General features: G+C 43.0%; 1 long non-coding RNA gene across 2 annotated transcripts in view; it reads left to right on the top strand.

The window, feature by feature from the left end:
• LOC118663792 overlaps window positions 1–21,433 on the top strand; it is a 38,469-nt gene extending 17,036 nt beyond the window's left edge. The window contains exons 1-3 of one of the 2 annotated variants that reach the window (XR_004970144.1): window positions 16,321–16,420; window positions 17,650–17,845; window positions 20,833–21,433. This is a non-coding gene — a long non-coding RNA (uncharacterized LOC118663792). Of the gene's footprint in view, window positions 1–16,320; window positions 16,421–17,649; window positions 17,846–20,832 lie in introns of those variants that run through there. The other variant, XR_004970143.1, reaches the window with a different exon arrangement.
• The last annotated feature ends 453 nt before the right edge of the window (window positions 21,434–21,886 follow it).

Consider the following 21,886-nt stretch of genomic DNA (forward strand, 5'->3'; position numbering starts at 1 on the left):
CTAAGGAACATGCCCTTGACCGGAATCGAACCTGGGACCTCTTAGTCTGCAGGCCGACCCCCTATCCACTGAGCCAAACCAGCTAGGGCCAGCATATATTCTTTATCACCTCTTCTGAGGAGCTGGTTGTGTCCCCTTGATGCGTCCACTGCACTATATTTACCACTTTGAATTGTGTATGTTCATTCCTTTCTCTGTCTCTCTTATCAGACAAATTTCTAAATCAAGGTCTGGTTGTTTGTGCCTATCCCAGTGTTTAGGACATGCTTTGGAGCATGATATATTCTCAAAAACAAACAAACAAAACCCTTGCTAAAAATAAAGAATGCACCCAGCAGAACAGCTAACATGTAAAGGTGAAAAGCACCAAGTGTACAGGCTCTTTGGAATACTGTCTGGACATATCTACTGCAGCTGAACGTGCCACATGACTCAGCATTCTACTCCTGCGTATATATACTAAAGAAATGGGTGTTTTGATCATCAAAAGACTTGTTCAAGAAAGTTTATAGTAGCGTTATCCCCAATAGCCAAATACTGGAAATCACTCAAATACATTAATAATAGAATGCATAAATAAATGGTGTTATATATGAACAAAGGAATACTCTATAGCGATGAGAAGGAACAAACTAGAACTTGGATAACATGGATGAAGGACGTGGATGAATATTACAAACATATCTTTAGCCAACAACGGCAACAAGCCAGGTACAAAAGAATACACCTGTATGACTCAGTTTATATAGAGTTTAGAACTGGCAAAACGAATCTATAGAATTAGAAGTCTGGAGAGCAGTTACCACTGTGGAAGGAGTAGTGACTGGAAAGGAATACAAGGGTGTTTCCTAGGTGCTAGTAATTAACCTGGGAGCTGGGGATACAACTATGTCCACTTTGTGAAAGTTAATCAAGCTTTCAAACTTCTCTGTGTCCATTTTGTACTCAATAAAAGTAGAGACAGAGAGTATAGGAGGAAAGGAGTAGGGAGAAATGAGGGAAGGAGAAAAAGAAAAGGAGATAAATTTTAAAAAAATATATTTTATTGATTTTTTACAGAGAGGAAGGGAGAGGGATAGAGAGTTAGAAACATTGATGAGAGAGAAACATCAATAAGCTGCCTCCTGCACACCTCCTACTGGGGATGTGCCCGCAACCAAGGTACATGCCCTTGACCAGAATCGAACCCGGGACCCTTGAGTCCGCAGGCCGACGCTCTATCCACTGAGCCAAACCTGTTAGGACAGGAGATAAATTTTTAAAATATATTTTTATTGATTTCAGAGAGGAAGGGAGGAGAGAAAAACATCAGTGATGAGAGAGAATCATCAATCAGCTGCCTCCTGCATGCCACACTGCCTTCCCCCTACTCCCCGCACCACACACACACTGGGTATTGAGCCCCCAACCTGGGCCTGTGCCCTGACTGGGAATTGAACTGGAAACCCCTGGTTCATAGGTCCATGCTCAACCACTGGGTCAAGCTGGCCAAGTAAGGAAGAAATTTTATGAATAGTAAAGTTAATAAAAAGTTCTGCATTTTTATGAAATCCTAAGTCTTACAATTTACTTCAACTCTTTATTCAGAACCACAAAATCTGCATCTGAGAGGGCACAAAATCCTATTTCGTTGGTTTGTGAGTCTTACTAAGCCTTGTTTCATATCTCAAATTATATACAAGTGAATTCCCCACATTTTTTAAGCACAGGGTGGTACCTCTGAGAATGGATGTGTACTTCTAAGCATCCACCAGCTACCAGGAAGCAAATGAGCAATTCTAACTCACTCAGCTTAAAACATAATTTTATTTAGTTTCCCAGGGGATCCCTGATTGTCAGTTGTACTTGAAGGAAGTGGGTGTGAACAGATACAGACATTTCTCCCTTTGCATGTAGTGAAAATGATAGGTGTGCACACCTCCTGCTAATTTGCAGTGACTGGATTCTATTCACAAGTTTACTATGATAATACACACATTGCAATGGCCACATTTCTTTGTAAGTCACAAGGCTATATTTCTTCCCCATGTCATAGAAGCTGGATTTGAACTGTATTTGTTGGCTAGGGTAATACAGGAAGATCAAATGCAAGCTGTGTCAAACAGACCGTAGTCCTCTGCTGAGGAAAATGACTTTTTTTTTTTTTCCTTTTCTGAAGGCAAGTACGTGAGAATTTTAGGAGTTATGATGGTGTTGAATTTCAGATCGGGTAAACTGACAAAAAAAGCCCTGCTGTGAATTGGAGTGCTTCAATTTGTATGTCTTGGCAGCTCCTTGAAAGCAGAAAGTAAGACTTGGACTGTCAGCCATCGTGTTTGATATTCCTTGATGTTGATACTGGATATGAAAGAACATTGTGCATTTGATTTGAAAGCTCTGTGTGTGTGTGTGTGTGTGTGTGTGTGTGTGTGTGTCCTCGAGTTAGGAATAACTCGAGGACAAAGAACCACTAAAAAAATCACAGGTCATAAGTCAGCAAGTAAAAATATTTGAATGACATCCCCTAGCTGCTAATCTTTTCTAGAAAGGCACACGCCTTTACTTTTATAGATAGTTAAAAGCAATTGTGCCTGTCCTATATGCTTATAATATGTATAATTATCTTTGTTGTACATATGAGACTATGTGTTCATATATAAATTCAATCGTCAGAGCCTCATCTATGTGATGGAAACATATTAAGCAATGTTTTATTAGCAGAATGCTCAACAATTGACCTGCCTCTTTTCCCTTGCTGCTTAAACAAAACATTTCTTCTAAGGTATTGAGAATTATTTGGATTCCTTACAGATACAAAATCTATCTCTTCTATTTTGTGCTTCAATAATACTCCAACTCAAAATGTCCCTGGGAATTATTTGCCTTTAGTTATTATCAGTTAAATATTAATGTGCATAAATTTTTTAAAAAATTCCTGTAGATTGGTTCAATTGCAAGGGGGTAATACTGAGAGGTTTGTGGAAGGAGTGAGTTGCAAGGAGAAAGGGAGAAGGAGGTTTTTAGAAGAGTCCTTTTAGAATCTGATAAAGACCATGGTTCCTTCCTCGGGAAAGAAATGCATATGCCTGCATGTAGATATAAATGTTGATGACCATGTTTGTTTGGATTCCCCCAGAACCAGAGGCAAGGCAAAGCTTTCAGAGCAAGTACTGTACATGGGCAGAACAAGGAAGTGTACTGAGGTTGACATGGAGTAGGGGGAACAGGCAGGCAGTCAAGGGTGGAAAATTATTTCCACAAAGGTGATTTAAGCCCCTGAGAAGTTCTGGAAAATGGTGCAACACACACCTCAATATTATCCCAGCCAAAGACCTCAACACTTATCAGTCATTGTTTATGAATTCACAGAGGCAACTGTTGGCAGTGTGCAGGGCAAAGTGGGTTCTTGCAGTCCAAGGGCAGACCCATGACAGAATGCAGGTCTTAGCCATAGGTAGCCAAGCTGGTGTTCACAGCAATGGTAAAACAATCAAGAGAGTGTGGGTAGATAGACTTTGCTATGGATATAGCTCATGTCCCCTATTCATTTGATCCCCTAAAGATCACCTTGGACCAGTTTTTTAAAGAATTTTCATTGTGAGGAAAGGGGCATCTCAAGGTCAGAGGGCCAATTTTGAGATGACTTCACCTATTAACATCTTTGAGAAGGGCCAACTTATATGCCCAAGAATATTTTCAACTTATAAAGTTGTTCTAAAAGGAAGGGCTTCAATGAGTCAGTGAGCACCTTCAGAAAGATTGTAAAGAGTCCTAGGGACTCTTTAAACTCCTCTGACTCACTGTTTCTCATAGAGGCAATCATGTGACCTGTCTTTATGAGAGAGTCTCGATCTAAGGAATGGTATAATAAAGGTCTTTATCATTCTGGGGAAGAAGGGTGCCCAAGCGCATGATGCCATGAGACCAGTAGCTTCAACGCCCCTGTATGACACTCTTCCTATTTGTAATCTCCTCTCCCCCAAGCAATGAGTTGAGTCAACAGGGCAATCCTATCTCAGACTTTAGGAAACTGAGGCTGGAGCATCAGTTGATGTACCAGAATCACCTGGTGAGTCATAGTAGGAATTAGGTGCTAGAACATCTCAATTCCAGGGCATCACCTGGAAATGGGTGTTGTTAATAATAGGCCTGGTCCTCTCAGGAGCCAGAAGGACTTATTCACAACCTGGGAATAGAATCATCAGGGGAGGTGAGTTAACTCTTTCAGGCCACCATTCCATGACAAATGCCAGCCTAAAACCTTGGAAAATGGGAATAGAGTTTGCACTATTTCTGTGTTCACCGCACTAGGATTGCGAGTTGTCTGACCCATTTTATACTCATGTCATTGGCATGTTGCTTAATGTTTTTGGCATTAATGGACAGAATCAGGAACCCTGCTGAGGTCTCTTAAAATGTTTAGATGAGTGAAGAAAATGGCAGATTAGCTTTGGTAATATTTGGCAATTTCTTATCATTTTTTAAATATATATTTGTAAACTTACTGTACAACCCAGAAATCTCACTCCTGGGTATTTATCCAGGAGAAATGAACACTTAATGTTCAAACAAAAGCCTTGTGACTATTTACAGAAGCTTTACTCATAATTGCCAAAATCTAGGAACAAGCAACTGACGAGCGGATAACTGGTATACCAATAATACATTGTGGTGCATCCAATCAATAGGGAACTACTCAGAATAAAAAAAAATTATGAACTGCTGATACATCCAATAGTATGGGTGAATCTCTAATACATTATATTATGTGAAAAAAGCCAGATACAAAGGCTATGCATGATATAATTCCATTTATATGATATTTTATAAAAAGCAAAACTATAAGAACAGAAAACAGATTAGTGCTTGTCAGGGTCTGGGGATTAGAGAAGTTGACCACCAATGAACAGCAGGAGGGATTTTGTGGGTTTGTTTGTTTGTTTAATGAAGGAGCTGCTCTATATCTTAATTATACTGATGTTACATGATTCTATGCATTTGTCAAAGTTCACAGAATTATATACTAAAAGGGGTAAATAAATTATATCTCAGTAAACCTGATTCTCCTTCCCCTCAATTAAGAAAGGAAAAATAGTAGATCCATGCTAGGTCACAGAGGTGGTGGTGACATAGGGGGGAAATTGGAAAGAGAGAAGTGTCATAAAAGCCATACAGAAATCTGACAATAATATAATAATATGTTATGGTAATATTATATTATTACATTACTATATTTTCTCAAAAGCAAAGCCTCTCTCTCCCCCTCCCTTCCCACCCCTCCCCGACCCCCGCCACCACTCTCTCTCACACACACACAGAATAACAAGCTTTGCAAAGTGCAAACATTTCCATTGCTGCCAAAGGTCAGGCTGAGGGTGAAGCTCGAAACCTCGAATTTGTCCAGCTGTCATCCCCCAGTCTCAGTCAACGCTGTGAATGTCCAGCTCTCTCCCGAACATACCTACAAATACATCTACTTGGAAAATACTGGCACATAAATTTAGAGAGGTTTAAAGTGGGAATGAATACCTCAACCTACGGGTGGAAAAAACCTGTGCCCTGCTCCTTGTGGCCAACCCAACCTGTTTGAACTGCTAAAAACACTCAGGGCAAAACAAGGAGAGCTGAAAAAAAAATAAGCTTTTAAGAAAACAGCTCTCTCAATATTCCTAAGTTTAATAGCTCAATATTTAGCATGCGTTTCATAACTCCAGCTTTTTTGGGGGTGGAGGCAGGTAAGGGAAATGGGAATATAGTAAAGAGTTTTCAAAAACACTTGCTATTTGTAAGCCTTCTTTTTTTATGTACCATAACACATGCAGCCTTCTTAGGCATGGGGTCAGGATGTTTCCTTGCAGAGGAATTGAACACTAATGAGGAAAAGTGGGAAACTGGGTTAGGCTACCATGGAAAATATGAAGAGCCCTGAACATGGCAGGCCAGGGTCTGACAATGGTTCCAGGGTTAGTGGAGGAATTCTTTTTCCTTTGCCTTCTTTCCTCCAAGTAGCTATCAGGGTTCCTGATGCTGATAATGAATTATCAGTGGGTTCTGCACCCAAGAAGCTTACAGTCTAGTCATACAGACAGACAGGCAGATGAATACTCAGTCAAACCAATGACCAATGGTCACGACAAAGTGAGACAGGGCTGCTGAGAAGGGGCAGAGTGGTCAGGAAGCCAACTGGATTGGAGACCATCCCTGCTCGTCTTTGGAACCATTGCTAGCTCTGTGGCTTTGGGCAAGCAACTTAACCTCTCTGCCTCTCACATTTTTCATCTGTCAAGTGGAGATAATAATAGCACCACCCAAAAATGTGTTTGAGGATTAAATGAGAAACATCTGCAAAGCACTGTGAACAGTGCCCAGCACATAGTAAGTGGTCATGAGTGGTATTAGCTGTGACAGGGATTTCATGGGAGGGGAAGGGGCTGGGCAGAGGCCTCAAAGCACCAGGGATGTTTAAGCTGAGTTTTCAAGGAAAAGTAAGCACAGGTCACATAGATGCAGAGTACCTGCTTGTGGGGCTTAGGAGATGTTTCAAGGAAGGGGAGGTGGATATGAAAAGGGTTGTACATGGGAGAGAGCCGTATATGTTTGGGTTAAGATCAGAGTAAGACCTCTGGGGCACCTACAGAGTGATGGAACCAGGGTAAAAGCCCCTCCCAAACGTAATGTGACATCAGTCAGTGTTAAACCATCAAGCATGGGCCACATTCCTGATTGGCCTTTCACAACTAGATTGAATGCTTCATTTTGAAATGTTAAATCTCAAATTTCTTCAACAGAGTGTTACATTGTTGGTGTTGGTGTTGCTAAGAATGCGGAATCTTCCTGTAGGGTCATTCAGGGACCTCAGAGTCAGCTATGGATGGTGTGACTGGGTTTTGGAAGACGAAAATGTGGGCAGAAGCCAATTGTGAATGGTTGGTCTTTGGGATCTTCCAAGGAGTCAGACAGGGAAAATTTGGTGAAAATTTTCACACTGGTTGAGTGACACAGAAAGGTAACTCTAGTGGCGTTGTCGGATGAATTTCAGTGGAAGTCCCCATTCAGAATGGGGGGTGTTGGTGGGAGATCAAGCTACATGAGAAGGCTTTTATTAATACAGAAAGACCCTTCGGTCTTAGAGGGACAGGGTCAGGAATGGGTTGGGAGGTCCAATGAGGAGATAAAATGAGAAGAAGCCTGAGACAAATTATTAGGAGGCTATTGAAATATTACCTCATTAACCTTCTTATTTCCCCCTGCTCACATTACTATCAGGTTTAATTTCACCTTGTCCCACTAATATATACAGTGGGAGGGGTGATATATCCATGTAGCAGCTGTTCATCTGGGAAATAATACAATGATTTATAAATAATAATATAAGAATAAACTGTATCATATATATGAAATAAGTTGAAAAATAGGTACAACTATTCTTAAAGGTTATTTTACACTTACATCAGCCCATTCGAAAGCCAGAAGCTAACCTCCTTTTTGTTCCTTTTGAAGTCCAGAATTGGGGCAGGGTAGAGACAGAAGAGCCAGGTGAGGGTGGGAGCCTTTTGACTCTGCACACTTAGTGGTGTGGACGTTGAATCAGCCTTCTGGTCCCATGTGTACTTGGTGAGAATGTTGCAATCTCATCTTAGTTTGGAGCCAAATTTCTGCTTGTTTTTGATATCTAGAATTTCTACTTTGGTTTGCACCCCATGTTTGTTTACTAAGTCACACACACACACACACACACACACACACACACACTTACACTCACTCTTATAAAACAAGAGTGAAATAAGATTCAGGGGAGTGTGGCCACCTAAAGATCTCAGGATTAGGTAGAAGCTACCAGCAACCTAGTGTGTGTGTGATTTTTTGTAGTTGTTGTTCATGTTCTTATACAGGATGCATCACCATTTAAGTTTCTAAAGAGAAGAATTCAAGACTTACATGCCTTCCAAAAAAATCTATAAGTTCATGTATGGCTATTTAAAATCTTAGGCAAGTTAATCTTTCTAGACTTCAGTTCCTTCATCTATAAAATGGGAATAAAAATTGCACCGAACTCATAGGGTTCTTGTGGGATTAACTGAGCTAATGCATGTGCCTGATGCATAGTAAGTGCTAAATAAATGTTAGCAAGTGTTATTTCTTTTTCTGTTTTTAACTAACACTTCCTCACAGGTTCACAGTCCAGTGCAGAAGCAAACAGAAATCTTTACAACATAATGATAAGTGCTGCAATAGAAGTTAGTGCAAAGAAATGTAGATAAGAGAGTGAACAGGGAGGTGAGGAAGGCTTCATGGAGGAGAAGTGAACTTTGATCCGTTTCCTGGAGAAGAAATCTGGTTTCAACTAGGGAGGAAAGAAGGCACTGCAGGCCAAGGGAGTAGCCACCGCACAGAAAGGGGCTGATGGTGATGAGCCCACAGGGTCCCATGTGTAGTGGTGGATGGAGGGGAAAGAGATGTGAGTGACGGATGGGTTGGGGGCATGTGCGGTTCCAGACAAAGAACGGTAGACCAAAGAGTGTGCATCTCCATGTGTTTGTGGATTTCTGAACCTTCTTCTTTCTGGGAATGTACATTCCAAAGTTGAACATTATTCCATTATTTATAGAAAAGGCATCAGTAGTATCCCTCCACCCCACATAACCATTCCTGTGACATTGATAACCAATGATATGTCTCCAGGGGAAAGAGCTTCAAATGCAGTCAGACTACGTACTATGATATAAGTTGCTGTGATGCCATTAACATGGACAGCCAGTTACCTGGACATTGGCCATGAATTCAGGGCTCCCCAACCTCCAATGATCCTATGATAGTCAAGAATATGCAGTGTTGCTCCTTATGCATGTACCACCCAAGCTGGACCTAGGAAGAAGGTTCAAGGTCTCTGGACTCAGAAAGAACTGGGCTGTAATCCTGGCTCTGCTGTTTCTTTTTCATTTGATCCACAGACCCATTCTCTCGTCCTACCTGCCCTGCTCTTGTATCATGAGGCTGACCCCTCTGGACTGTACTCCAGGCTCCTTCACCCTCTGGCTTTGCTTGGGTTCAAGCACTGAGAGGGCTTAGGACAGCCGTGGGCAAACTATGGCCCGCGGGCCAGATCCGGCCCGTTTGAAATGAATAAAACTAAAAAAAAAAAAAAAGACCGTACCCTTTTATGTAATGATGTTTACTTTGAATTTATATTAGTTCACACAAACACTCCATCCATGTTTTTGTTCCGGCCCTCCGGTCCAGTTTAAGAACCCATTGTGGCCCTCGAGTCAAAAAGTTTGCCCACCCCTGGCTTAGGATATAGGAAGGCAAGAAGAGAGAGGGGGAGGGGCAGTATTTATTCCTCTCTCTTCTTCCCAGGTTCTTTCTGGTTCTGGTGGTGGCTGTGCTCCTCAGTGACTACAGCTCTTGCCAGGTGGCTCCTCTTGGCTCCTGCCCTCCCCAGGCTCCGGTGACATCCATTTCCTCCCCCGGCCCCCTTCAGCTCCCTGCTGTTGCCAGTCCCAGTGCCTGGTCACCATCCCCTGTTGGTGCTTTTAGTTCTACCCACACCTCCAGAAAGAGCCTCTATTAAATTATTCCCAGCTAAATCCTTCGAACGTGTCATCTCTTGTCTGCTGAGACCCTGACCACATCAACTATGTACTAGTTGTACATGACTTTATTCAAGGACCTTAACCTCTTGGAATCTCAAATTCCCTGTTTGCTAAATCATATTAATAATGTTCTCTGCCTCATAAGGTTGTTTGGAGGAAACAATGAGATCATATGTTTTGGTATAATATTTTTAAAACTTCTAGTATGTTGCCTGACACACAGAAGGCCCTCAATAAATATTAGCTACTATTGCTATTGCAACTATTACCAAAATTATCACTATTAATATTCAGTAGGTTTGAGGGATGGCCGATCTGGAAAGTACCTGGGGCGTTGCCAAGAACAACCCCATTATTTTATATTTGAGGAAACTGAGGCCCAGAAGCCTGCCCAAATTCACAGAGCTAATTAGTGGCAGCGCTGAGGATAGCATCAGTCCACATTGAAAGAAGGCCAGCTGTGTTGACATCAATTCTATGTAACTTCTTTAATGAAGATGTTGATCCCTTCGGTGACGTCACCCACTTGTTTTAGAAAGGAGTTACATAAGCCTGGCTGCCTCCACTAACACTTTATTTGCTCCCTCTGAGAAGAGCATCATACTGTCCCAAAATAAGCAAGAATTCAAGAGAAAACCCCTGTTTCGCTGCTCCTGCTTCCCGCTGCTGACTCACTTACTCCTGGGCCTCGGAGCTCTCGCACATCAATCACTCATCCTCAGAGGAGCACGCTGGTGGGTGTCGTCACAGGCTCCGGCGCTGCCCATGGGGGAGCTGGGCAGTCCCCCCGCCCCAGAGGCTCCCGGGCACCGCGGAGGAAGGCCACCTTCTGCCGCCCGCTACCCACCTACTGATCACTTCCAGCTGCTGCCCGTTTGCTTTTTAGAAGCCACGTCAGGACATCCTGGTCGACGCAGAACCCAGCAGACATGCCTTTCAGCCACACGTTTTGGAAAGAACTAGATAAAAAGTGAACGTGTGCTCTAGGACCCTATTCCTGGCATTCGGCTCTTCCTAAGCTTTAAACAGATACACGGACCTTTCAGCTCAGTGACACCCACTCCCAGGGCCCATGGGGCTTTCCCTTCACCTATAAGTGCTTCACTATCTTTCCCCCTCAAACAGTAATACACTTTAAATCACCTTCTTCCCTTTACCCTCAAACGTGCTCTGCGCCCAGCCGGCGTGTCTGCCAGTGCCGAGCTGACATGACCACGTCTTATTGCGCAGAAAGCCTGTGCTAGATGCCCCAATAAGTGGTTGACTCAGGGGGAAAATATTAGTCAAACCATTTGTTTCACTGAATTAAGGCATCAGTTCGGGAAAGCAGAGGAGCTGGTGGGCCGGAGGGGGCCGAGCTGTGTGTCCTGGGATGATCCCTCCGCTTTCAGTACAAGGAGCGCCGGGCCCTGAGGGCGATCCTGGGGGAGCCGCTGTGGCTGAAGCAACATTTCCCCCAGCAGCTGTTCTTCACATTTTTATTTTTTTTATTATTTATTTGTTTGTTTGTTTGTTTATTTATTTATTTATTTATTTTATTGATTAAGTAATTACATATGTGTCCTTATCCCACATTACCCCCTACCCCCCACTCATGCCCTCACCCCCCCTGTTGTCCCTGTCTTCGGTTAGGCCTATATGCTTGCATATAAGTCCTTTCGTTGATCTCTCCCCCTTACCCACACCCTCCCCTACCTTCCCCCTGAGGCCCCACGGTCCAATCGATGCCTATCCACCTCTGGATCTGTCCTTGTTCATCAGTTTATGTTGTTCACTATATTCCACAAATGAGTGAGATCATGTGGTATTTATCCTTCTCTGACTGGCTTTTTTCACTTAGCATAATGCTCTCCAGTTCCATCCATGCTGTGGCAAATGGTAAGAATTCCTTTTTTTTTTTTTTTTACAGCAGCATAGTATTCCATCGTGTAGATGTACCACAGTTTTCTAATCCATTCATTTGCTGATGGGCACTTAGGCTGTTTCCAGATCTTAGCTATGGTGAATAGTGCTGCTATGAACATAGGGCTGCATATATCCTTTCTGATGGGTGTTTCTGGTCACATTTTCAGTGGAGATCTGAGCCCCTTCTCAGGCCACCTTCAACCCAGCCACAAGCAGTTTTCATCTTATCATGCTTGACAGACTGAGCTTTCTCTTCTTTCTTTCCTTATTTGTAATGTGATCTTTTAAAGCAACACTTTTGTTAAAAACCCGAAAATATTGGGGGACATTTGCTGCAGCATCTAAAGGGCAGGAATGAAGAGGAAGTGAAAAAGTAATAATAATAATATAAAAAGTATTGAGAAAATCAGTGTGTGGAAAATCAGTGTGTGGCCGGTGGCTTAGTGGTTAGAGTGTTGGCCCACACACCAAAGGATCTTGGGTTCAATTCCCTGTCAAGGGCATGTACCTGAGTTGCAGGTTCAATATCCAGCCCCTGTCGGGGCATGTGTGGGAAGCAACCAATCGATGTATCTCACATCGATGTTTCTTTCCCTCCTCCCCTCCCTCCCTCCTTCTCCCCCTCCCTCCCTCTCTCCTTCCCTCTCTCCCCCCTCTGCCTTCCTCACTCTGAAAAGCAATAGAAAATATATCCTCATGTGAGGATTAAAATTTTTTTTTCCAGAAGTAGAGGAAAGAAACAATCTCTAACATGCCTACAGTATGTCATGCATTTCGCTGCATTCATTTAATGGTTATAGTAGTGACCCTGGGAGCTCTGTGCTATCAGAGCACCTGTGTGCAGTGGTGTAGGTTATTCTATAGTATTAATACGTCACAATGTAGCACTCACTGATCATCCTAAAAATACACCCAGAAATCTTGCACAGACCTAGTGTGGGCTGCTGCTGGTGGTATGTTGTGTTTGGGAGGGGGGGTGGGGATGTGGGTCTGGATCCTTCCACCCTTCGCCCACCAGCACCACATGAAGTGCCAGCCCTATTAACCCCTTGGAAGCCCCATATCCTGCATTCAGCATGAAGGCCATGTAGTAGGTCCTGCTGCAGCTCAGAGTAATTGGGAATTCTCTGTGCCTCACCATTCTGCTCCTCGGGCTGCCAAATGGTGATTTGTAAGCTTTTACACTCTCGTGCTGCTTTGCTGTTTCATGTTGCTATGCCCAAGGCATTTTATATTCAAAGGGAGAAAAGAAGACACGAGAGAAATCAATTCTAATTTCAGTGAGGCATGGCGTGACTAGTAGCCTTTGGGGAAAGCTACATGTTAAAAGTATTTGAGTGGCAGTGTCTTATGGTTTAAGTCCAATGTCCCATTTTAGAGATGAAAAAAATGGAAGCCCAGGCAACTCAAGTGGCTTGTTAAAGTCACAAGGACTGGCCCGTCTCCTGGGTCTTTCTTCTGTACTGGGAGCTTGTGTTCTCTCTGGCCCCACCAGCAGAAACTCCCTCTGCGAGTTTGGGAAAGTCACCTGATGTCTCTGTATGTCCCCCAGATGCTGCCTCTGCCATTCTTTGTCCTGCTCTGTGTCCAGGAAGCTAGGACCCCTCTCTTTGCCCCCTAGCTTTCAGCTGATGTCAGGGTGAGGCTGGGGTATTTATTCTTCACGTTCCTTCAGGTCAGGTTATGGTTTTATCAGTGGCTCTGCTCCTGGGGAATGGCCATGGCTCCAGTCCTGTGGCCTCCCTCCATAGCTGTGATCCATGCTGGGTACCAGTCACACTAATCTTCCCTTCCACTCTAAGTCTGCGACTAGCGAAGGCTCCCACTGCCTTTAGTCCTGGGATGGCTCTTCCAGCTATTTCTCCATCCTGTCCACTCCTCTGTATGCAGTCCCTTTATCAAAGTCTTCTCCATTCAACCATCTTAATGGGCTGGGGGTGTCTTGCCAGACCAGAAAGATACACTTACGGCAGAGTTTTTCCCTTTGAGAAATGGAGATAAAAACTGTCTACTTGGGGTTTTGACAAGCATCAAGTAAGGTCATGTGTGTACACATGGTAGGTCTGGCCCAGGTCTGACACCTCTGGGCTGAGTCTTCCTGTGTTCATTCTGAAGGCAGGGCCTCACAAACGAATTCCTTGGTCTAGACATACGGCAGTGAGACACACCACATTCCAGTTTTATACTCCAGGCAGCTGCTAGCACTGATCAGCAAAGGATGCCCTGCCTCTCCGGTCTCCACCTTTTACTTGAAAGACAAACCAGAGTGACTCACTGGTGGCCTAATGCAGCAAAGAAGGGAAACAAGTTCTCAACAAGTGGGGTGTCACCAACTACGCTCCATTTAGGGTTCTGAGCCGAGGAGCCAGGATAGGCCTTGGGGAAAAGACAAATGGGGGAAGTCCACTCCATGGGCCCTGCTCCACATTCCCCATCTGCTCTGCCAGTCTTCACCCTGTACAGCTGCTTCTCCCTCGGCCTCATCTCTAGAATACTGACCCTCAGTCTTCCAAGGACTTCACCAAAGACAGCCCCACGCCCTTTAATGTCAGCCGATTAAACGCAGTAAAATGCCATTAACATCTATGGATGTTAACCACTCTATCAAGGTGTGGGGAAGACAAAAACGATCAAGACATTGTTATTTCATCTGTGCCAACAAATACCATTGTGATTATCTGTGAAATTACCTGATTAAGATAAACATTCCAATCAGTCTGCTAATCAGAGAGGGCCCTTCTAGTTGGTTCTGGCTGTGCTTTGTTAGTGGTTAAGAGTGTGGACTTTGGAGCAGTGTGGCCTGTGTTCAAAACTCAACTCAACCACATTCTTGCTCTGTGACTTTGAGGAGGTGACTTAACCTCTCTGTCTAGTGTGTGCTGGAATCAACTCAAGAAAACGGATTGTGCATGACTCTTTCCAACTCTGCAGTTACCAATATCAGGTTGGCAGTGTAAAAGCTCCCATGACATAGTGAAGATTTAACCCATAGAAACTGGCAAATGTTGGGACTTTTTTGCCCGGAGAGTCAGTTGTTGACAGGTACCAGCATACTACTACCTCTTTCCCTATATTTCTTTGCCTCTAGAACTAAACAGTCCTACTTCATTGGGTTGCTGTGAGGATTAAATGATATTGAAGACATCCCTGTCACATGGTGTTTGCTACATATATATGACTGGGCACAGTAATTATTGTCATAGTCAGTGGAGTTTCTCCTTGTGATTCCTTTGGGTAATGACTCAGCAACCGGGCATTCTAGAAGTTGCAGGCTGCCCTGGCCAAGAGAGATGAAGTTCCTTCCATTTCCCTATCTAGAAACCTCTAAGACGCCGTTTTCTAAAACAAACTAAAATAAAACAAAACAAAAAAGTCATTCTTTGCTTGGGAATGACTCAGCTTCCTTTGAGGGAGGCACAGCACTGCTTCCCAGGAATCCATAGTGATTAGTGAAAGAAGGAATAACCTTCCCGATTCCCCACCCCCCACCATCATCAGGCCTCTGGGAAAGGGAGAAGCTTGCTGATTAAGTGCTGACCTGCAAATCCGCCAGCACAGGTGCCCAACAGTGTCACTCTTGAGAAGCTGGAGTTGAGTTTCTGGGGTTCCTGGGGTTGGGAGGGTTCAGGACATACTGCAGGGTAATAGGAAGGACATGGGGTGAGAAAAAGGTTCCTGCCAAGTTACGGAGAGACACATGATAGCTCAACTGGGAATGGAGAGTCAGGTTTAATATTGTTTCTGCTCCACACTTAATAATTGAGGTCAATGGTTTATCAAGTCGTCACTGAGGGCCACAGGGAGGCCAGGCATCTGAGTGCAGAAAGGCAGCAGTGAAGGCTGAGGCTGCGGGAAATGTAATCAGAGATTAGAGCACTCACCATTACCTGCTGATGCGATGGCGAGGCATTCTGAAGACCTGTGGCCCTTGACTTTTCACTGTGCCCAAACTCTCACTCTTACATTAGCTCCTGAAGAAACTTGGAAACATGTGCCTTCCCACCAAGTTAAGGCAAAGTTGCCCAAAAGACAAGTCTTCCATTGGTACAGAGGCTCGCATCTGATCAGTTGCCATCTGCAGTCCACATCTGGAAGCAGGATCTAGAAGCTGCACAGTGGATGCTCCTACTCCCTTTAGATGAGATGTGTGTACAAAGCAAAGTAGAAAAAGACTTGATCAAGAGTATGCCTTTGGTGCAGTAGGCAGCCAAAGTAGGGACCCTAGGAAGTCAGAGGGTGTGTCTTCTCGGGGGAATAAAGTGCTGGGTGCAGGGAGGGCAAAACTAGGCAGGAGCCTGGCCAATATGCAAAATGCAAGCTTAAGGCCACGGTGAGGCCCGCAGGAAGCACGAGGGACACAGCTGCTTGGTGGACCTTTTCCCTCCAGGCTAACTGATGAGTTAGAAGGCCCAACAGGAAAGAAACTTCTGATAGCAAATGGGTCAAAAACGGGAAGGGCACTGGGAGGGCAGTAACCATGATGCAGCTCTGTGGCCTTGTCGGCAGCAGGCAGAGTGTATTTTTGGCTTGTGGATCTCGTGAGCAGAGAGAAATCAGGAAAGGGAAGCTGAGCATTTTAATCCTATGTAGACCATGAACTAATCCTCCCCTATTTAGTGCTCCGAACTGAGAAGCTGTGGAGACTTTTTGAAGCCTTAAAACTGCAGACATCAGTAGGTAGATGTCCTGAGCTCAGAGGGAGGTGCATCCATCATCCACTCTGCCTATAACATGCTCCCAACTCTTCCCAAGAAGTATCAGTAATCAGAAGTGCTCATACTAGTGCTTTAATGTAGCTTATATCCTCTCTCTCTCTCTCTCTCTCTTTCTCTCTCAGAATCCCACCCTTCCTCTCTGAAGGACATATGCCATTGGACCAGAGGTTTTGAATCTTCTAGAAATCACTTTAACATGCAGGAGAGAAGCAGTCTTTCCTCCACCAAGTAAATATCTATTGGGCACACTAAATGTTGGGTATATGCCTCACACTAGGAAGGGGTTTCCTCCTATTTGTAGTACCTTGTGTCTGGCTTTTCCAGTAGACTTTAGAACTTGTCATCATAACTCCCTGAACCCACCTCCTTCTGTTTTTCTCCCTGCGCTCTGAAAAGCAAAGTAAATTCAAATCCAAAGTATGAGGTATAGAAGTTTCTTTTCTAGGGATTCAGTCTGTATTTTTTGCCCCTAAATGTGGCCTGCCACCCACTCCACTTTGAATCAACACCTAGGAAATATTATTTTGTCATCTGTGAAATGATGAAATCTCATGGATCATGCCTATGAGATCATATGAAGAATCAATGAAACAATGCATAGAAAAGTACTTATAGAGTGCTTGGCACTTAGAAAGCACTTAGGAAATTTTAGCTGTTACTGTTATTATTGTTGTCAATGTTATTTAAAAACTGACCAGAAATGTATTGTGTATTGGTCTGGGACAACAAAGTCAGGGACCCGTTCATACATATATTGATGAAGGTCTGAAGAAAGGTAACTTCCTTCTCATTTGCTTGTTCCTGATAGACAGGTCTATTCACACTTCAAACTGGATTCCTGACAAACTTCAGTGAATATTCAGCTTTTAGTTTTCTTTCACAAAACTACCTCACATGCCTGTGTTGGAAGGTGAAGATGGTATCGTTTTCATTTTGAGAGAAAGAAAAGAGTGAGAATGTGCAAAGGAACAAATGGATTTATTTCGGTGAACAATGTCTTCTCTTGGTCTTATAACCTGTGGCAAGATTTTTATGTCATTATAGAATTTTCAGGTTTTTTTTTTTTTCCTTTTAAAGTGTACCTTCAGAGGAAACAAATCTTTCTATTGACATTGAACATGAGTCATAAAAGAAGTGCTTTTCTTTTGAGGGATTTTTTTTTTTTTTAGTTTTTTTTTCCCCATTGAGTTTTAGCAACAGGAAAATATGGACTTTAAGCATCCACAGGGATATGATAAAATGGAAACATACGTCCCCTGTTTATCCATTACTGCAGAGCATGAGAAAACTCACAAATCACTCATAGACTTTCTAGAAAGTCTGAATCTCAAATAGCCTCTTGCTCCCTTTGTTTTCCTAAAACCAAATGGGTATTAGTGTTTCAAAAAAAGTGATGTTGATAAAAAGCAGTTGATGGAAGGCCCATATTGAACATGGGTCAATTATTTTTATTGCAGAAACACTAGAGAGTGGATGAGAGACGAATCCATGTGCCCGGAAGCCCGCCTGCACCTGCACACGTTCCTTGGCCTGCACTGCCAAAGAGGCCAGCATGCTGGCAATTGATTGGAAATCCCTCCTCACCTTCTTTCAACCATGGTCACATTTGTGCAAATGCAAATTAGCAGCTGGGCATAGTCAATAACATATGAGGTAAAGATATTTACCAGCCCTTTGGGAAATTAGGTGTCTTGCCCAACTTTGTTGAGAATACTACATGCAAACCAACTTTTAGAGCCATTCAGCTGTTCCTTCAGGGTCTTTGAATATATTTTGACAAAGTCAAAAATTCTGTTTTGTATCCTCAGCACCTATAGCATCAGTTACTGTTGAGTAGAGACATGACAAGCACTACAGGATGGAGGGGGTTCCATCAGCAGCACAGGTACCCAATTATGCTAGGGTGCTCAGCTGTCGTGGCCAAGATGCCTGCCTTCAGTTAAAGTAGTTGTCCCCTGAGGAGGTAAAACAATTTGGCTTCCCTGGCCCTCTATTTCCTCCAAGGGATTGGTCATTATCTGGTTATTTCCAGTTCAGTGAAGGAGAGAGGTCAAAGCCATGTTTTGTTGACAAGGGATTTCTTTTCTTCTGTGTAAGATAACTGCTTTTTAGGATCCCCCCTTTTTTTTGTTTTTCTCCTGTTATTCTTTCTTTTTCATCGTTTTATACTTATAGTTGCCCACCAGAAAATATATGAAGGAAAGGGAAAAACACATTTCCTGCCCTAATTCTGTCTTTAGTGTATTCCCCAAAAGACCTCATTGTACAAAGGCTATTCAGATGCTCGATTCCTTGTGGGTTTCTATTTTTTTTTTTTGCTCTCTCTGACTTACATTTTCATGTTTATTTCAACTTTGGCTATAATTTCTTTTACTCTCCCAGATAAGGTGAAGAATAATACTAATATATGTTCTTTTAGCTGGGCATTACCCAAAAGCACCCAGTTTCCCCTGAGATGTCTTGCTCCAGCCACCTTGCAGCATGGCTATTTTAACTATTTCATGGGACTATTAATCATGTACCTACAGGAAATAAATAAACCTTGAGACAATTTAGCTCAGCAAATGTTTACTCATCCATCTCCCATGTGCCTGGCTCTGATGCTAGGTGTATGGAGGGTGCAAAGATGGGTATGGCAGAGGCTCTGATGGAGGGGCACAGGTAAGGTAAGAAAGGCCCAAAGTGCTTAGAGGATTTAAGCAAGGAAAAGATTATGTATATATGTGGAGGTGATATGTTTGTCAAGGTCTTTGGGGTTTAACAAAATAAAGTCTTTTCATACCCTTGAATACTGGGTACAGAATTCAAATCTCCCGCTCTTGGCAATGGAGTGTCATGGAAGGCTTATACGCCAGGAAACCATGACCCCACTGGTGCTTTGTGGAAGATGAATCTGGCAGGAGTATTCACGGTGGTTGGTAGATGGGGAGCAGGGGGATGGGACCTGAAAGGAGCCTTCTCGGAGTCCTGCTCCTGGTTGTAATGCTTCTTTGCCAATCCCCAGTCCATGTGGTTGGAGCAGCTCACAGCTATAAAAACGTGTTGACCCAAGAGGTTTAATATTAACCAAAGTTATAGTCAAAGTCAATTTGGAGGATTCAAGAAAAAATCTGATGCTAATAGAGAAATAGAAGTCAATATTTGTGATGTGAGTCACAGGCTGGAAATAGAAAAGTAAAACACATCACTGCTGCAGCTCCCCGAGGGCTGTGGGTTCCCCAGGGCAGCAGATCTGTGAGCCATGCTTGACTACCCTCAAGGGCTATTTTAACATTTCCTCTGGCCCCTTCCTCTAATTCCTAAATTCCAGAGCATGATATTCTAGTGGAATTTACCAGATAGCCAACCCCGATGAAGTCATGGCTTGTTTTGAGAGGGTCAATGGAAAAAGATTTTTCCTCCCAGCTGTGTGTAACCTTTCTCTCTAGCGATGTGACATGGAACCAACTTATCATGATTTTATTTTGTAGTCCACACTTCATTCCATAGTGGTTATCATTGTTTAAGTCCTAATCTCTGTCTGTTGCCTATTTTGGGAAGTGAAGAGAAGATACAGGAAACAAATATATTCTGATATTTTAATATATATTTTATAGAATAATACGTATTTTTGTTTTATCAAAGGTTTGCTATATTAACAGAAAAAAAGGGAAGATGTTTTCCATTGAAGAGGTCAGACAGATTGAGAAGCTCCTGGAATTTTTTTTTAATTAAATATATTTTATTGATTTTTTACAGAGAGGAAGGGAGAGGGATAGAGAGTTAGAAACATCAATGAGAGAGAAACATCCATCGATCAGCTGCCTCCTGCACACCCCCTACTGGGGATGTGCCCGCAATCAAGGTACATGCCCTTGACCAGACTCGAACCTGGGACCCTTCAGTCCATAGGCCGATGCTCTATCCACTGAGCCAAACCGGTTAGGGCTGAAATCTTTTTGGTAAGATGATCTTTCTGAGCATTGATCTGGATTTATTCTGGTTCTAATATTAATCCCAGACTGAGGCTTGAATGTGCTTTACTGAGAAAGTTTGGAAAACTAGAGGATTAATGAGGATAGAGGAAAAGGAGAGCATAATTCACATATATGTGAGTGAGATGTAGCAAGCATACCCTCTGAATAGACATTACTCTCTTAACACAGTGCCTTAGCCAGTTCACGGTATGTAATATGCAACAAGAAAGACTAAAATTAGCCGCACTTTATCCAATATATTGGAGCGTCTTGGAGCCAGATAGCATCTTATCATTAGTGCCCACAGGAAGAACAACTCATTCAAAACTGAGTCTTCAAGGGCTACAGTGGGTTTGATTATAGTCTGATATTCCAGCCCAGACTGTCCTTAAAATGAATCCTCTGGGAGGCTTGAGAAATAAATGTGTTATACTCTTACTGTCCTGCTTCCTTTTTATTTGGTTTGCAGGAAGTTATAAAGGTCAGCTTGAACAATATCTGCTTCAGTGACGTGCTTATGATAGCTGGTTATGAGATTAAAGATGATCAGACAAGGAAGAAACAGCAAATGGTGATGATGGATGGGGCCAGGGCAGTGTTAACTGGCAATTGATGACCAAAGCTGGGCAAGTAGTTTCAATGCTCTATCTCTGAGTTAAACATTTTTTCCTTCTTCCTATCCAGACCTGGTCAAGATTGGGTGGTTCATCGTAAGTCACCGATCCCTGACCCAACATCTGCTTCTTCATCAGCACGACGGTCATAACCACATCTCACTCCCAGCATGTTTAGAGAACTAATTAACGCTTATGAGGTGTTTTGAGATCACTGATAAAAGGCACTCTACCTGCCCAGGGTGTTATTATATTATTTTATTTTCCTCTTCATGGTCAGGATTGAGCCAGTGATAATCTAGAAATGAGGCAAATTTGTTAAATGTGTAGTGTGAAGGCCATCTGAACAATTGGATTTCTGTTGGACTAGACATTGCACTTGAACTATATATATAAGAAGAGATGCTGAGCTATGCTTGGGAAGTCTCAAGTGCTTTCAGATTTGACTATCAGGTTACATTTCATGACTCTTCTTAGACCTCCTTTGAAATGGTAAATCGTTAAGAGCACAGCATCTGCACACATTGCCCATAAAAATGAACTTAGTACTTGGCTTCAGAAATGCCCAAACTACACCTGACCTTGTGCAGATTTGTTTCTGTTCCCCTACAACAGTGGTTATCAACCTTCCTAATGCCGAGACCCTTTAATACAGTTCCTCATGTTGTGGCGACCCCCAATTTCATTGTTACAAGTTGAACATAATTAAAGCATAGTGATTAATCACAAAAACAATATGTGTTTTCCGATGGTCTTAGGCGACCCCTGTGAAAGGGTCGTTCGACCCCCAAAGGTTGAGAACCGATGCCCTAGAAGATTGTGTGACAGTCATTCAAATCCTCCAGGATAGGATCCTCCTCTGACTAAACTCAGAACTATGATGCATGTGAGGTGAAGATTAAGAGGGCTTTTTTCCCTCCAAAGAAGGGGCACTGGCCTGAAAGCTTGATGGTTATGATAGGATACTTCCATTAGATGTTTTGAAAGAAAGGTGGAGATGACCAAAGGGCAGGAGGTCACCTGCGTAATAAGATCCACGTGAGACATTAATTAGAATGGAATGCTGAAGGAGAATGCATATGTCCTGACCATGTAATTCCCATTAAAATTGCTCTAAGTTGATC

Source organism: Myotis myotis, unplaced genomic scaffold, assembly GCF_014108235.1.
Source record: "Myotis myotis isolate mMyoMyo1 unplaced genomic scaffold, mMyoMyo1.p scaffold_m19_p_9, whole genome shotgun sequence".
NCBI classification, from domain to species: Eukaryota; Metazoa; Chordata; class Mammalia; order Chiroptera; family Vespertilionidae; genus Myotis; species Myotis myotis.